The sequence below is a fragment of the Dermacentor silvarum genome, chromosome 4, assembly GCF_013339745.2.
Source record: "Dermacentor silvarum isolate Dsil-2018 chromosome 4, BIME_Dsil_1.4, whole genome shotgun sequence".
Taxonomy (NCBI): Eukaryota; Metazoa; Arthropoda; class Arachnida; order Ixodida; family Ixodidae; genus Dermacentor; species Dermacentor silvarum.
In genome coordinates, this window is record NC_051157.2 from 12,266,898 (window position 1) to 12,284,401 (window position 17,504).

The 17,504-nt window shown below is 44.9% G+C and overlaps 1 protein-coding gene across 5 annotated transcripts in view; it reads left to right on the top strand.

The window, feature by feature from the left end:
- The window catches only part of LOC119449458 (trinucleotide repeat-containing gene 18 protein), a 491,760-nt gene that overhangs the window by 293,696 nt on the left and 180,560 nt on the right, over positions 1-17,504 (top strand). The window lies entirely within an intron of this gene.

The following is a 17,504-nucleotide window of genomic DNA, read 5'->3' on the forward strand; positions in this document are numbered from 1 at the left end:
TGAAAGTGAAGACAGGGTTGGGAACACGTAGGCAGACGTTTGCCTTGTCTACGTCGTCGTCGTTTTTGTTGTTGTAGTTGTTGTTTCAAATAAAGGCCGCATACGTGTGTCTATCCCCGTCTGAGTCTTCATTTCTCGCTCATTGATCTTTTCAATGGATATGGACCAACGAGCCCAGTAAGGAGCAATCTTAGCAAAGAAGTCGAATCGGGCGAACGGAATCTTTACAATATACTAGCCCAGGGCCCGAATTCGCAAAGCTTCTTGTTCGCAAGTGTTGTTGGCAATAGGCAAATTCGTATTTCTTCTCATTAGGAATGATGCTGCGTTTCTCGGATTTTATTCACGTAGCAGCTCGAATACCTTGGGGTGGACATTCGTAATAAGATGCTGCGGCCAGTTGTGAGAGTGACTATATTATTGGCTCAGGCGACTGGCCAGTGATAAACAGTTCTTGTCAACGAGAAGCTTTGTGAATTCTGCCCATATTTCCTAGTATGCTTTTAAGTAGGATATCCTGTCAAAAAGAGCAATGCTGCGCTCCGTTGTCTAATCTCCCAAGTAAATGTCGGTTTATGCCGACTTCGTTCTGCATATATTTTAATGGACGATTCGCTTATAACTGGCGCTCTAGAATGAAAAATACGGCCACATTTCACGGCGCCGTCGTCTATGCCTATCGAAGTAGGTACTCGACATCGACCCTCGCAGGCGCGCGTCCTTGAAGTAATGCTCTGTTTTATATGGGCTTTTTCTAGTATTTTGCTATACCGCGCATACTCTTTTGTTAACCCGCGAATACTCCCCACCTGTCCCGCATTGCTCTATTTCCCTCGTAAATCTACCCGCGCACGCTTTGAACTTACGTGCTATCATGGCCGTTCAGATAATCTCTATTTTTTTTTCCTTTTTCCCCAGTAGTGCTCTGTGCGGCAACGATCTATTTCTTTGAGAAATGTGGTCATTCTCTCGCTCGCATCTGAAATCCCCCCCCCCCCCCCCCCTCCTTTTCTCCGGCTTCTCATCAGCAATTTTGCCTTATTGTTTCCCGATTCTAAGGGGTAAAATTTTTTTACCACTTTCCTCGCTTAAATCGCCGCGGATTCCCTCCAGACCGGTGAACTCTCTTCTGATCCCTTGCTTTCAGGCACTCGACGGGTTTTCTCTATTTTTGGAGAAGAAGCTCCCACAAAAAAAAGAAAAGAAAAAGAAAAGAAAATTGTCGACACTCAGACCGTTCATTTCTCGTTTCAGTCGTCTGAAACAAGCTCCGTGCGCTTTTCCTCTGTTCGTTGCATAGCAACTTCCCCATTTCTTCTGGCTACCATCCTACATTTATTTCCAAATTCCGCGCTTTTCTCCCATGGGCTGCCTCGTTTCTTTCTCCCTATATCCTTGCTCCCCAACAACCACCGGTGAACTCGCCCTCCTCTCACCAATATAACCGTCCTCATATACCTATAGACATGCCGCATTCCCTCGATACTTCTGCACTTGCTTGTAGAGCAGGCCTCTCGCCGGGGAGCTCCTGTTCTTGCCGCGCACGGGAAGATTTGCATAAAAAGCGATTACTGAGTTTTATAATGCCCTCCAAAAGCTTTCGCGACCGTGCTTCCAAGGCCGGCGCGAAGGAAGGGCAGAAGAGAAATCGCAACCAGAGAACAAAGAGAATCGTGCCTGCGCTCTTCTATATGGGCATCGATTAGTACTTTCTCCTCTATAACTCGGCTGCTTCGAAAGCAACACGTCCGTAGTAATCAAGGCGTTGGGTTCCGATTTTTGATGGCTTCAGCGAATACACAGCGGCTCTATAAAGCTGGGCGAAGGATGAGAGTAAGTCGCAGAATGTGCCAGTGCTGCTGTTGAACTTAATGGGGACATGCGCAGAAGTTGCGCGTGACCAAGCAATTTCTGTTAACAGCGGCAACCGCTGCTCCCATATGATACGCATCTCACAAGGGCAGTTTCGATTGTCATTAGGTAGATGTGCTTAGGAATTTTTTCGCCTCGACGTCCATTGTGCGACAAGGTGTCATGGGATCGAAGTTACATGTGCTTGAATATGGAGAGTAGCCAAATGGAGAAAATACATTGGCTCTAACACTCTGGAATGCACCTGTGTCACAGGGGCTTAAGCGTGCCCTTAGGGGTTCGCCAAAAATGCTCACAATATTAAGTCTAGCTGGATTGGTAAATCACGCTTTCGTTATAGCCAAACATTTAGTATTACCATGAGAGGAGGCTTGATAAGTTAGTATAGACGCAAAAACATAATAGCGGGGGTGACGCCGTGTGGAAGTTCTCGTACCACCCTACTGTGACGTCAGTGATTTTTATAGTGTCTGATCGGCTCTAGGTAATTGTTTATCGGTAAAGAAGGGCAATGTGGCGTTCTAAAGGGACAAGAGGCTCAGTCTGACATGTTTAAAGTACTTTGCTGCGCTGATAGACCACGAATAGGAGAAAAGTATTTTGAAATTCGTGAGGTTGCACCGGCTTACATCACACTGACACTGATGGTTCGAATGTTGAACAACAACAACAACAACAACAACAAGAAAGTATGTGCAAAGTAGGTGTTGGGGGTGGAGTTAAGCCTGGCCTTTCTCTCGCAATAACGAAGCTTCTTTCGCGAAATGAAAAAAAAAAAAAAAGGGGGGGGGGGGTTGTGAAAGAATACTTCACTGGTGTAAACTGATCTAGTGTTGCTCCTTGGTGCCCCTTTAGACTAATCACTAATTTATTACGAAATTAAGTTCAGAAATTAAGCCCTCATAAATCGTTCCTGCTTTATCATCGTGGTTGTTTACGTCGTAATACCGTTTACACGCTGTCTAACATTGTAACGTGACAGATCCTGATCCGACTCTTGACTATTCCTTCCGTAGTAATGTACAATTTTAGCGAACCATAATTATTAATGCAATTCGCTTGCGAATTACTGCGCATGCTCAGAACTAAAATCGGCATGCCGCTTTTTATTAAGGTGACGCCTCCACGTCACCATTGTTTCATCCTCCAGGAACCACAACGTATGGGTTTTGTTCTTGTTTTTGTTATCGAATGAATAGACTGGGGGAAAATAGGGCAGCGAAGAAGGGCCGGCTATCCCATTCATCAAAAATAAACTCCAGCGACAAACTAATGAATAAAAAAATATGCAGATCGAACGCACATGTCGGAATCTGTGTGAAGTGAAGCTTTGGTAAAGCAGTCAATGAAATTTATTTATTTATTTATTTATTCGAAATACCATACAGGTCCATTGGAGGGCATTGAGTAAGTGGGGGCAATAGTAATTACAAGAAAAAAATACTAAAACAAATATTACAAAAATCAAAGTGCAACATCTTTATACTATGTTAACGCGTAACGAATTCACGTTATCACCGAATGTTTCACGACTAGAGATGAATGCAATGTGATCTGGAAGACCGTTCCAATGTGCAATAGCTCTAGGTAGTGGTGATGAGTTAAGTGCCTGCGTTTGTCCATGAATGCGCATGAAACTAAGTGCATTGTGAATGCGTCGAGATGTGCACGCAGGAGCATGAAGTGGCAAACAGTGAAATTTATTACTATAAATGTACCTGTGAAAGAGACATAAGAGAGCAATGACACGGCGATTTTCTAATGAATGAAATGCAAGGTCTTGTTTTATTCGGGTAATGCTTGAATGACAGTCGTAGTTGCCAGATATGAATCTGGCTGCACTATATTGAACAACTTCCAACATACGGATTAGATAATCTTGATAATGTGACCATGTGGATGAAACATATTCTAGTTGTGGGTGAACATAAATAAGTAAGATATGCTAATTTTCGCACATCAGAAGGCACGTTGCGCAAGTTTCTGCGGAGATAGCCCAGAAATTGAGAAGCTTTCGATTAAATTAAATTATGGGGTTTTACGTGCCAAAACCACGATATGATTATGAGGCACGCCGTAGTGGGGGACTCCGGAAATTTTGACCACCTGGGGTTCTTTAACGTGCACCTAAATCTAAGTACACGGGTGTTTTCGCATTTCGCCCCCATCGAAATGCGGCCGCCGTGGCCGGGATTCGATCCCGCGATCTCGTGCTCAGCAGCCCAACACCATAGCCACTGAGCAACCACGGCGGGTGAGAAACTTTCGATGAGACAGCTGCTTTATGCGTTGCCCAGGATAAATCCGATGAAAGGTGAATGCCGAGATACTTGTACGATGGGTTAGTAGAACTTACGGTATTATTAATCGAATAGTGAAATACCGGGTTATTGTGGTTTCGACTAAACGAAATAAATTAACTTGTATTTTGAGGCGTTAATGGACATCTGCCAAGTTACGCACTGTCTATAGGTTAGGTCAAGGTGATTTTGGAGTTTAGAATGATCGTCGAAACATTTATTATTGCGGTAGATGACGCAGTCGTCAGCGAACACCCTAACTCAGGATGAAAGTTTAGCGGGCAAGTTGTCGATGTATATTAAAAAAAAGTGATGGACCTAGCACACTGCCTTGGGGGACACCGGACGTGACGTCGCAAAGGTTAGACGAAATGTTGTTGACCACTGTAAATTGCTGACCCGAAGACAAGAAGTTACGAAGCGACGACAGTGTTAATGAATCTATACAAAGGGCAAACAAGTTTGAAATCAAACGGCAATGAGGTACAGTATCGAACGCCTTAGCGAAATCGACGAAGAGGCAATTGGTTTGATTGTTAGTGTTCATGTTGAAGTGAAGGTCAGTCGTGAATTCGAATAACATAGTGTCACATGAGTAGTCTTTTCTGAAGCCATGCTGATTAGAGATAATAAAGGTATTTGATTCAAGGTGACCGTAGATATGAGAAGCTATAATTTGTTCATGTAATTTGGAGCATATGCATGTTAATAAAATTGGTCGATAATTACGGGGCGAGTGCCTGTCACCAGATTTAAATAGGGGAACTACATTACCAATTTTCCAATCCTTAGGCAGCTCACCTGATGATAAAGACTGGCTAAATAGAATACATAGAAAGCGACTGGAAATATCAGTAGTATTCTTCAGTATTTTATCGTTGATGTTATCAATGCCAGATGAAGCAGAAACCTTATGATTCGTGATGCGGTTCGCGATACCTTCGGCAGTGATGATGATTGGAGCTATGAAAGGGAAGGGTTTATCTGGAACAAATGGCACATTGGAAAAATCTTCCTGTCTCGAAACAGATGCGAAATATGCATTGAAAGCTATCGCAGACTGTTCATCAGAAAGCAGAGTATCTTTTGCATCGTGTATTGTAATGCGATTAGCAGACTTATTATAGGGAGAAATTATTTGCCAGATTTCTTTATTATTTCTCACAAATGAGGGCAAGTCCTGCGAATAATATTTCTTTTTGGCTGCTCCTAATGCTTTACAGTAAGCATGTAAGCACTCCTTGTATTTATCCCAGTAGGACGCAGAATTATTAAGTTTCACAGTATTGTACAAACCTTTATTTTTATTTCGTAATGTTCGAAGTTGTTTAATAAACGAAGGATTAGTTTTATCGTTAGATATAGAGATTAGCGGCACGTACTTGTCAACTAACTCTAGTAGAAACGAATAGAACCCGGCCTTTAAGACGCAAACACCAGGAAAGAAGTAAACGGACACACGCTGGGACTAGCCCAGAGTGTGTCCGTCTACTTCTCTCCTGGTGTTTGCGTCTTAAACGCTGGGTTCCATTCGTTTCTACAAGTATGTACCAACAGGCCCAGCAACAGACTCTTCAACTAACTCTAGTATTTTTTGTTTAAAAAGAATCCAGTTCTCATTCACGCTCCGTGAGGCAAACGACGGCAGAAAAAGCTCGTTATAAAAAACTTCTAGTTCGGTGTTGAATCGATCGTAATTAACACGGTTATAATCCCGAATACATTTAGTCGCTGAATCTGTAAAAGTTAAAGGTAGAATAATTTGGAAGTTAAGGAGCTTGTGGTCGCTAAATCCTTCTATGGAAGAAGTCGGACCAGTAGTCTCTGGTGCAGTCGTTAAAACCAGGTCCAAAATGTTACTATCCACGGGTGCATTGGTTAACACCTTGTGATAAGTTGTAATCAAGAGTTAAATCGAGAAAATCTGATGAGGTGCGACATGTAGTTGATATGGCAGACAAATAAATGCGCGAATAATTGAAATCGCCAAAAAGGTATATTACATCAGCTGAATATATCTGTGTAGCTCGCTCTAGGTTTTGACGTAGTTCCGTAGAAAAAGAAGAAACCGCGTCCGGTGGGCGATAACATGACTCTAAAAGTGTTTTAGCGTAAGAGGTAACGCAAGCAGCCCAAGTAATGTCTATAGTAGGGTTAGTATCAAGGGGAAATGGTAAGACTTGTCTTTTTCACCGCGATTAACACGCCGCCTCCTCTTTTTTTTTCTTTTTTTTTAACACGGTCACACCGATATATGTTATAGTAGTCCTTATCCGGGAAGATTTCTTCATTGGTTACGTCAGGATAGAGCCAGGTCTCTGTGAGTATTAATATCTCAGCATCACTATCATCTAAATAAGAACACAACTCATCCCTCTTGGGCAGTAGACTTCGAACGTTAGTAAAAGACACAGAAAAGGATGGCGGCTTTGACTGACTCCGCTTACGCATGCGCATGTTGGCCTTCCGCTATCTCGTAGACAGTACAACTGCTTTGCTAGAATTGTCAAAAACGTTGGTATTAGTGTCAATGCGAAGCTTATCCACGGATAGCTTGAAGGGCTTGTTTTGAGCCTTTGCGTATTCCAGGAGCTTTCGGCGCGCTTGTCGCGTTGTCGTAGAAAAATATTCACGTATGTAAAAAGCTTTATAACTAACGGCGTATGTAAAATCCTGTATAACTAATGGCGATGCGTACAACTTTTTTTAGTTTCATCCCATGCAACGTGTAAAGTCATGCAATGTTTATGTTTGCCACCCCAGAGGTCACATTATTATTCTCGTCTAATCTTTATATTTATGCACTACATCGTTCACGATCTATTCCGAAATTCAAGCAACAAATCAGGCGAATGCACAGTGTGAAACGTTTACGACGTATGATACTTGTTGAGGGAAGAATGGTGGGAGCAGGTGTGTGCACGGAAAAGTACGACACGTGTCAAGCAACCTTTAGCGATTGTGCACCTCTTGTGTCTCAGTGGGACGTACTCATTCTGGAGGATTGGCTAAGAACGGGTACAGTCAACCACAAAAGTTTACGGACCATGGGATCTCAGAAAACGTTCAATTTCCGAGCAGCCTGTAACAGTAGTCAGTAAAAGTAAACATCACAATGTTTCTTACATATACTATTAGAGGCTGTAAATGCGAATACTAAGCTGCGTTGTGGGGCTGCGCAGATATCCAGCTTTCTCTCAGAACTCTTGTTCTGTAAAAATTTGTGATTGGCTCTACACCCCCGCGGTACATATATTCCGAATGGCTACATATAAGAAAATAAAATAAATAAAGAAATTAGTTAAATATTGCCACGTCTGCTCTCTGTAGACGACAACGAAAACGACGGGAGTTTTAGCTGACTCCGTCTCGTAGTGCGGCAAGTCCAAAGACGAAGAAAACGGCTCGAAGTTTGATCTCGGGAATTGGCTGTTTTTTTTTTTTAATACGTGTCCTGGTCTCTTTTTTTGGGTGCACTGTGACAATATAATTTACTATTTCATTAACAGGTTGGTGGGCTTTAGAGATAACTTTCAGTCGACATTAAATGTTCAGGCTTTATGTAAGAATTTTTTTCTTTACGCAGAACACAGGTGCGCATTCTTGCACTTTATATGAGCACGTTTGATGGCACTTTCATTCAGCGTACATACAACCTCTGTGTATAAATTCATAAATATATCCGCCGAGGCCTGACTGACCCAGCAGGTACGCCAAACCAGGGCGGGTAGGCAGAGAAAAAGCGCTTTTAAAATAATTGAGGGATAAAGACATAGAGCGCGCTGTCCATTCACAGCGTGCGTTTTCAAAACACAGTGAAGAAGAAAGCACATAAAAAATTATATGTTTACGTACGCGCACATAATTTTGAATTCCTTCGATCGAGTTACCGGCGCCTTTCACAAGTCTACTGTGTCGGCAAATCTTCATATACCAATATGCTTGTTGTTGCTACAGTAAGTAAAGTGCCTTTATATTTTAAAGTGCCAGCAGTGCTGTGCGGAAAACAGAAAACTAGGTCGGTGAATAGTTGACGCAAGCAGCCGCATTTGCTTATACACCTTATACACAGTAACTACTCTTCAAGGGGATGTTTAACGCCTTGCGCGTCGAGTAATCGAAGTAAACCCCCGCCGTACTATCAGTCTACATCGAATTTCGAAAGTTGTTGGATGAATGAACAGCCATCGCCGGGCTACGCTTTCGTAAAAAATAAAAAATAAAATATGGTAGAAGGAACCCTATAAGCTCATGTCGAAACTTTCTCGCCGCTACCGCTGACATTTATGTATTCCCGGCTCCAAGACAGATGTTGAACGCCGTTTCTTCACACCTGCGCTTTTTTCTTTCTTTTTTGTTGTTGTTTTTTACATTCTTACTTTATATTGCGAGACCGCGTACGCTGTAGGCTAGCTCGATGCACTCGCATGAAAAGAAACTTAGCTTAAATGTGCAGATGCCGCTCACGCTCGCCTTTCCGAGAGAAGACGGGAAAAAAATGCAAAAAGGAAATAATGACACAGAAACGTCATTGACGTGTCTCTGCGTGTGTGTGAGGTAAGAAGAAAAATTCGACTCGCCGACATGATGCGGGCGAAATAAGTAAACAAACAAACAAATTCGGTCCGGCAATGTGTTATACGGAGGAGACGCGTAAACGTCAACCGTAAAAGCAGGCTTCGTTCGTCCCTGGAAACCTATCACGGGCCGGCTTCGCCCGAAGGGTAAATAGAAGACGAGACCCGCATAATACGAAAGAAGTGGGCGCAACACTGAGAAAAAGGCCGGATGTAAAGAAAAGAAGGAGAAGAGAGAGAGAAGGACAGAGATACGAGAAGAGTGATAAAAGAAAGCGCACGGGGTTGGGTGCAATGGCAGGGAAGAGAAGGTCTACGAGAGGAGAGGGGTGGCTACAAAGTAAAAGGCAAACAGCTCGCAGCGCTCACGGCGACGCAGCGGCGTGGGTATTGCTGTGTCGGTAGGTGTGTGTGTGTGTGTGTGGGGGGGGGGGGGGGGGGGGGGGGGGGGCTGGAAATTTATCTCGGCGGCAGAGTCTTTCGTGGCAGCGCCGGGTCCGTAGTGGAGGACATGGGACGGGTTGAAGATCGCACGTCTATCTGCGCGAAGGAATGAGTGAAAAATAACGAAAATTGGAATCCTTCCCGCCCCTTTTATATATATATAAAAGGAACAGCGGATGACCGAACGAAGAGGGAGCGGTAGGATATAGAGAAGTCTGAAACGAGTTACAAGGAAGAGATAAACTCTCCTCCGGCTTCAAAGAAACGGGATCGAAGCAGATGCTTGAGTGGCTGGTAGAGAGAGAGACAAATAGGAAAGGGAGGAGGTGGGGTGCGAAAGAGAGAGTCCTTTCTTCTTTCCAGACTCAGAAACTGTGTTTCTGCGGCCGCGGCGATCAATCCTACGTCGGTAAACAGGACGCGGAGGAAGCGAGGTTCGGTCCCGCTGCGGCTGTGGACGTTTTGCCGCGGAAAAAAAAAATGCGGGAACACGCCTTTCCTAAACTTTTCATTTATTTATCTTTTCTTTTACGACCCGCGCTCGATCCCGCGTTTAAGAACGAGACGACAGCGACGACGTCACGACGACGATGACACGACGAGAAGTCAGAAGCGTGGCTCGTGTTCGTTCTTGTCGTGTAGCGGCCTATGTTAGCGCTGTGCGGCCCCCAGACGGTACACGCTTGCTCCAAGCTAGGTCCATTTTGAAGCGAAGGTTTCTTGGCCTCTTCTCCCAACATTGCGGATTCTGGCTGCTGCTGTCTAGCTGATTATACACAACTTGGGGTACTGGGTATATTCCAGTGGATATGTGCCCGAATAGACAACTTGTGCCATCGGGTATACGGTGTGTGTAACTGTACATTTGCCCCTGGGTGCGTGAACATTCTTGGCCGATCACCCAGAATGGGCACGCGGCACTGGTCCCGAATAGACGAGCGGAACAAGAGGCACGAAATGAAGAAGTTGTCTACAGAAAAGTGAACAAGTCGGCATCAAAAACAGCCGAGTGTGGAGAAAGAGGTAAAGGGAACCAATGGAGGCCAGAGCGTGCTATGATGGAGGAGTGTTAGGCTACCGAGAAGTGAAGAAGTAGAAGTGAGTTGAAGACATTTCAGTAAACGTCAAATAAAGCTTCGCGTATAACCGATTCTCATATATGCGCAGGACCTTTTGATTTTTTTCGTCGACGTTAGCCTAATTAAGTCCACCGCAGTAAAAAAGCTACCTAATAGAGTTCTCAAATTACCCTTACTCTTGTCCTGTGGCAACAGAACCTATGCTATTGACACACTGTTTATATTATGAAGTCAGAACTGTGAAGTGTTGTCATTCGTGGACTGTTAAGCGCTCCTAGATAGCGAGTTCTGCACCCTTGCTAGCGATTTTGAGCACGTGCCCAAGCACGCTCGAAACAGTCAGACATGAATTATGGCGGTGACTATATGAACTCTAATTGAAAAGGTCTATTTTGTAGAATTCAGAGTTGGGAGAGATTGTTCGTCTTCGACTGGTTTGTTGGTTGGTTCATCTTTGGAACCGAGTGAAAGAACAAGACGCATTCGGAAAAAGCGACACATGACAGCGTCGTATCGTGCCGCCTTTCGCGCTTTTCCAAAGGAGAAAAGGTCTATATACCCGCCAATGTCCCCGCTCTCATGACTCCTAATTGTTCGCCACCCGGTGCTCCGCATCCGTTCTTGTATTACTATCCTGCTGCTCTAGCAGCGCCTTACATAAGCTGATTAGCACCGCATGCACGTGCGCGTTTGTTCAGTGCGTGGGTGAGATGTGTGCAGAGGCCGTACAAGGAAACGTGCACTGCCCCCTCAGCATCTTGAGTCGCTGGTTGGAAAGAAGCGATTGGGCAGTCGCGTTGCGAGACGGGAGGGAGGGGGGGGGGGGGGGGGGGGCTGAACGCCCTTCGGGAGTGCATCTGGGCTTGCGATCGACGCCCGCTGAGACGCCGTTGCACAATTCGCACTCGTTTACGGTTTCGGAGATCCGTCAGATGGCCCCGTTTACGAGTCTGGGACTGACGCCAGGGTCTTACATAACGACGCTGAGTTCTATGGAACGCGCCGCACGTTGGCTCTCTTCACGTTCTTTTCCGTTTATTCCGCGGTGCTGTCGCATCGAATATTCGCTCTGTGGCCGCCAGGTGCTGCTGCCAAAACGAGCTAAAGCACACCGAAATAGCTTCCCTGCAGCTGGGAGGAGTTGATTACTCCCACGCGAGGATTCAGCAGAGTGGCAGCCTCTTCTTGTGCAGTAGATTAAGGATGTACAGGAGGACTGAGCCGACCATGGAGGCCATGATTGAGGCCTTAGTTTCGTTGTAATTCATTTTATTGCGTGCTGAAACGCTTAAGTTATTGAGCAGGTCTGTTCTTAGGGAAAATAGGGAACGTGGAGGAACATTCATGAAAACAAACATTGACATCTCCGAGAAAGTACAGCGCTTAGTTACTGAAGAAAACACGCGAGAGTTTCTGCAAAATAAAGTTTTGCAAAGGAAAAATTCATCATCGTTTGGAGATAGAACTAGGCGCCACCGCCTTTTCGAAACGCTCGCTCTACCAAGTGAGTTAACCAGGATGATATGTCATTTAGGTGAATGACGACTGTTTCCTTCAAAAGCATAATTAAGATTCAAGAATATAGTGGACGCTCCGATTTAGTAGTGCTGTCTAACGCGTGGATGTGTGGAGCACGACTCTTTAAGGTCTAGAAATTGCGAAGACAAGAGGTGTTAATGAAGTGAAATAAATAAAAAAGAAACAACTCTCCTACCTTGAAGTGGGGAAAAATTACTCCACCCGTTGTGAAATAAATAAATAAATAAATAAATAAATAAATAAATAAATAAATAAATAAATAAATAAATAAATAAACGCGTATGCGGAGTGGTTACTACAAAAAATTAAAAATTAAAAATAACACTGGCTCAGTAGCACCGACCCAATGACTGCACTAAGAATCTGCATTGCAGTGCATACACTTTTGCGTGATATACAGTATACCAACCCCAGACATACGACAGAATGAATGTATACTTAAGCAATGCTCAAGAGTGATCTTCGTTTGAGCACCAATGTGCAGTGTTCAGTAACTGTTATCACTGTGTGCACGCAAGCGGACAAATTCATCCTAATTAACGGTACGGCTTATCGGTGGCATGGTGAAATTTGTAGTTCTCCTAATTACGAATGCAGTTCTTACAACCGGAAAGCCTTGTCCTTCAATGCGTGCTGCGCTGCGTGTTCTATAATCATATCTTGCATCGCTCCGGTGACATTATTATTTCGTGCGTAAGAACGTATACCTATGCCTAGAGCCACCGTGCTCTATTTTTTTTTTTAAATCTATCTTCGTACACGCTGCACGCTTCTTGTAGTTAGCTTGACGCAGACAGAATTGTCACTGCTGCGTGCACCAGTTGCTCCACTACTTTATTTAGAGCCCTTATTCTGGTGGTAATAGTCCCAAACGCGGTATTTTACTTGCGACACTCTGCATATCGCGACGTCTGACCGAAATGCCGCTATCTACACCCGCGCCGCTAAACCGCTATCATCCATTGTGATAGTCGCTCATGCCTGCGCGACGGTGATCCGGCGATGGAAATGAAGGCTGCGCCGGATTGATATATTATTCATGATCGTCCGGTCCATTTTCTCGGCGCATGGCGCGCCTTCTGACCATTCTGAGGCCCATCGTTTCGACGCTGGCTGGAGGCGAAGTTCGTCCTGCCCGCCTCGATGCCTTCGTCGTAATGACTATAGTGCGCCGAGCGCCGTATAGCAAATGAGGTCGGACCGGGAATCTCGCTGACGTCTTGGTACGTTGGTCACGATGATCATCTGACCGTGCTCCTATTGAATAGCGTTGTGTGACGGCGGCTATTTATACACGTGTCTGTTGCAGCAGCCTTCTTCTGGGAAATACATTAAAGGCGCGCGCCATCGCGCAAGCTGACCGAATGCGAGAAAGGACTAGCCGTTGGTTAAAATAGTTGCTGTTGTTTCATTACTGAGATTACTTGGTAACAGTTTCTGCCCAGCCGTGGCCACCAAAGCCTGCACTCGCACAGTCTCACCAAACAGAACTATAAAAACTAAGAAAACGATGTTTCGGAATTTGTACGCTTCTCTGTTTTATTTTCCCCCACTGCTGTTCGGTTCCCAGTACTGCACTTACAGAACTTCAAGTATTGTTCTAAGGGTACAGCTTCATCACGGGCTTCTTTCTATAAGTGTTTGATGCCGGCTCTTCCAGCGTTTATTGCGTGGCTTTTATATAGTGAAACTACGGTGCTCGTAATTCATATTGTGCGATTTTTCAATACTTGATCCTGCTGCTAAGACGAATAGTGTGCAGCCACAGCAGGAACGCATTGTTCCATCATAAGCAGCTGCATGGCACTGACGAGAGGCGAAATTTCAGCGCACTTGCGAACTATGACACGAGCTGCACCGGCCGCTATAAGCACGCACGCTGCGCAATTCGCAAACTTTATCGCCCGCTTCGTTTTCGCGAGCTGTCATAAATGTGTTTCATGCAAGGGCGCTTCATGTATTCGGCAGCTTGTTACTAAACCGTAGTTTCAACAAAGCACGCCACGTAAATGCGTCTGTCGAGTTCTGTGGTGCAGTTAGAGATGGTGGATTCTGTTAAAACCCTTGGAGTACGTTTTTCAAAGCATCTTATATGGAATGTACATGTTGAAAACCTCCATTCAGAGATGTCATCTGCCATTGGTGTACTTGCACGTACGCAGTGTATTCTTCCTACAAAGGTGAAGAGTATGATCTACAATGCATTAGTGACCTCTCTGTTGCAGTGCTGCAGCATAGTGTGGTGTACTACTGGTTTAACAAATTTGCGCAAGCTGTGCTTGCTGCAGAAAAGAGCCATACGACATATTGCTGCTGTACATTATGCTTCTTCTACAAAACTTCTTTTTACAAAGTACGAAATTCTTCCAGTGTTCTGTTTATATAATTATAGGCTGATGTTGTGTTATAAAGCTTTCGTTAAGTACGGTACCGATACCATAATTAATCTTGCTAAGCTAAAAGCAAACACAAGTGTTCATCTAACCAGGCACAAAGAAATGTGGACTGTACCCACCCCTATAGAACTACTTAAGATGAACAATCTTTGTCCTACAAGTTACCTTCCCTGCTAAACTTATTAAACCATGAAGATTTTGATCCTTCGTGTAATCAAAATTGTCTTAATAAACGCTTCGCCCAGTTCATTTATTTTCAGGAATAGTACATCCTTTCCAATTTTTTGTCCCTCTTCTTGCAGATCGCTGCTTTTCATGTTGATGTCATTTCAAGCCTATGCAAATGGGTTCTATTGTTTCGCGCTTTGTTACGAAATGCTGTGTTACTCGATCTTATGTAATATTCGTCGATTTATTTGAACTCCTCGTGCATGACTGACCGTCATCCTGCTGTTGTGCCAACTGTAAGCTGCTCAAGCTTTTAGTCCCGTACTCCTCCTATCCAAAGGAAATAAAGTTGATTGATTTATTGATTTATTGATTGATTGATCAATCTGTTTGATTGGACGAAAACGTTGCGAGGGCTTTGACTGTACGTTTAACAGCGGGCGTATTTGCATTTCATTCTATTGTGAAGTTTACCTCTGTTGTGCTTGAAGCTAAGAGCTTGCGACGAATGGCTTCGAGTAAACGGTCCTTCACAGCGGTGGCTGAAGTTTGAGACGAGTGGCCCTTTGAACTGAGCTTGAATGCCTAAGATAAAAAAAAAACGAAATAAGAAAGAAACAGGACCTTTGGATGTCTCAGTGCGGCTGGACGGTTTGTATTCGCATGTCTTGCGGTTTACCCAACACCGGAGCTTACTCCAAACAGACTTTGCAATTTGCGTGATTCCCTGTCTCTTAGGCGAGGTCACTGATAAAGGATGAAGCCTTATATTGGTGACAATGAAGCTTGTGGCTCTGAATTTCGCGTCAAACTTTCTTCTTCTAGTTCTCTCTCTCTCTCTCTCTCTCTCTCTATATATATATATATATATATATATATATATATATATATTGCTGAGTTGCTTCTGAACCACTTTGCAGTAGCTTGTACGAATGTTGCTCAAATTCTTGCTTACCTTTCTAAAATAATCAGGAGCATTAGCTTGAAAAGATGCCCTATCCGACGTTAATCCATTTTTTAGCTTGAATGTATAAGTACAAACTCTCGACACTATAACGGTGGGCATATCTTGAACGTATTACGAGCTAAAAAATGCATCGAATGCCGGCAAGCAGCAAAAAAGAAAAGAAAACGAAAGAAAGAGAAATGAAAGAGCATCTCTGATGAACAAATTAAAGCTCCGATAAAAAGGACGAAAAAAAAAAGATTTATGAAGTCGTCGTGAGTGCAAGAAAAATATTTGAAACGGGAAGTAAGACATTTTTTTTTCTTCGCCGGTTTTGACATATGGCTGCTAGCTGCCATTGAACACACATTAAGTAAACCCTAAGCGATGTCTTCACACTTGTAACCGTGTGTGTTACGACCCGTCTTCTTTCTACCGTACCTTTTGTCTCGCTTGTTTTCTTTCGCTGCCGCATCTGTGAAGCCCGTTACTAGGGGACGCATTCAATGTCTGCCGAGCCCTGCAAAGCGCGGGCATTCGCGTCAAAGGATCGCGCACGCCTCCCATTGCTCGAAGCATTGACCGTGCCTGCGGTGCTTCCATGTTTCAAAGGGGACGCGGCTTGTCGCAACTGCGCTTCTGCGGAACGCCATCTTTCCAGGCAGCCGCGGCCAATGCCGCCGGGGTCGTTAGGGGGAGCTGGACAGAAGCGTGGCGCTATTGTGCTCCTGGCGGTGTGGTGGTCGAGAAGCGGGGAGTGCAAAAAGGAAGCATGGAAAACGCGCCGCTTACCTAATTGATGGGCTTTTCTTTTGCCGTCGACATCCAGGCTGCGGTCGAAGAGGACACGACGTTTTCGCGCGGCCTTTGTTTTGGGCCGCACTCACGACAAAGCGCGCGCCTTTTGACTGCGACACCTCTTTTTGGCGTCTTAATTCTCGTTTGAATGGCATAGACTGATACGAAAATGTAGTGGGCCACATAGATAAAAACGATTTGTGCGCCACCAACAAACGGCGATTTCTGTTTCGACGACAGTGACGGCAAGGACGACCACAGCGGCACGACGGCGCAATTACGATGATGACGGAAAGACGAGGGCGCGATTGCTCATGACGAAGACAACACAGAAAGACAATGGCTGCGATGGCTGGACGACTACAACAGCGACGACAACGATGACGGCACGATGGCTAATGTCGTGAGCCCGGCATCGAATACTGCAGAAGCGTAATGACAAATTGCGTTTTATTTTCCGGCCCGCCTCTTCTTCCAGATAGACGTTATGCATGATACCTGCGACAGAGATTGCGAAATCTAGTTTAAGTATGACATTAACGACCGTCGCCGTCAAATAGAAATGAAGACCGACACTGCTGCTGTCAGACGAGGCGCGTATTGACCAAGTTGCACTCGGCGCGGGCACTCCTGCTTCACGACAATTCGCATGTGACGCTGCGGCTTCGGTAGCATGCAGTCCCTCGATTTCCATAATGCCCTCGACGGAAAACCATGCAACTTTGAGCTGCTCCGCGTTCTATCACTTTCCTGTATGTAGCGCACTGGGTGGCAGTGCAGGGGAGAAGGTTGTGAACTTGTCGTCGCTTCGCTGTTTCGATATTTGAGGTGAACGCTGTCGTTTTAGCCCTGAGGTGTTTATCATGCCTATCTGTTTATCGGAGTTATTTGCGTACCCCGCGCGCAACTTCTCTTTAGAGAAGGTGCACACCAGCGTGCTCAATAGCTAAAATAAACGGTGCCTGCTTGCCAGGGGCAATAAACAGGTACAGAAAAAGGACGAACAGAGGGAGTGGTAAATGTGCTGGCGACCTCGTTTAGCGCGTAGCTTATTGATTTTACAATTATGGGCATCGATTCGGGAGCCGGGAGCACGCGCTTGCACTGGGACACAAAGAGTATACCCACGTCCATCAGCCAAGAAAACAAACAAATTAAGAAGAAAAAGAACGAGGGACCGTTACCTCCCGGCTCGTCGTAAATCAATGCACGGTCTAATTAAGATTAGCGTGGCGTTCCTCTCCACTTTCCGCTTTTCGGCCTCGACGGGCTTTTGTCGTTCTGTGCTGCCGCCTAGTGTCTGCGTTATTTCCCAAACTTCTATTTTTTTACTTTGTGGCTGCTGCTTCAGCAAACGCAGAATGATCCGGGTATCTGCCGCGAAC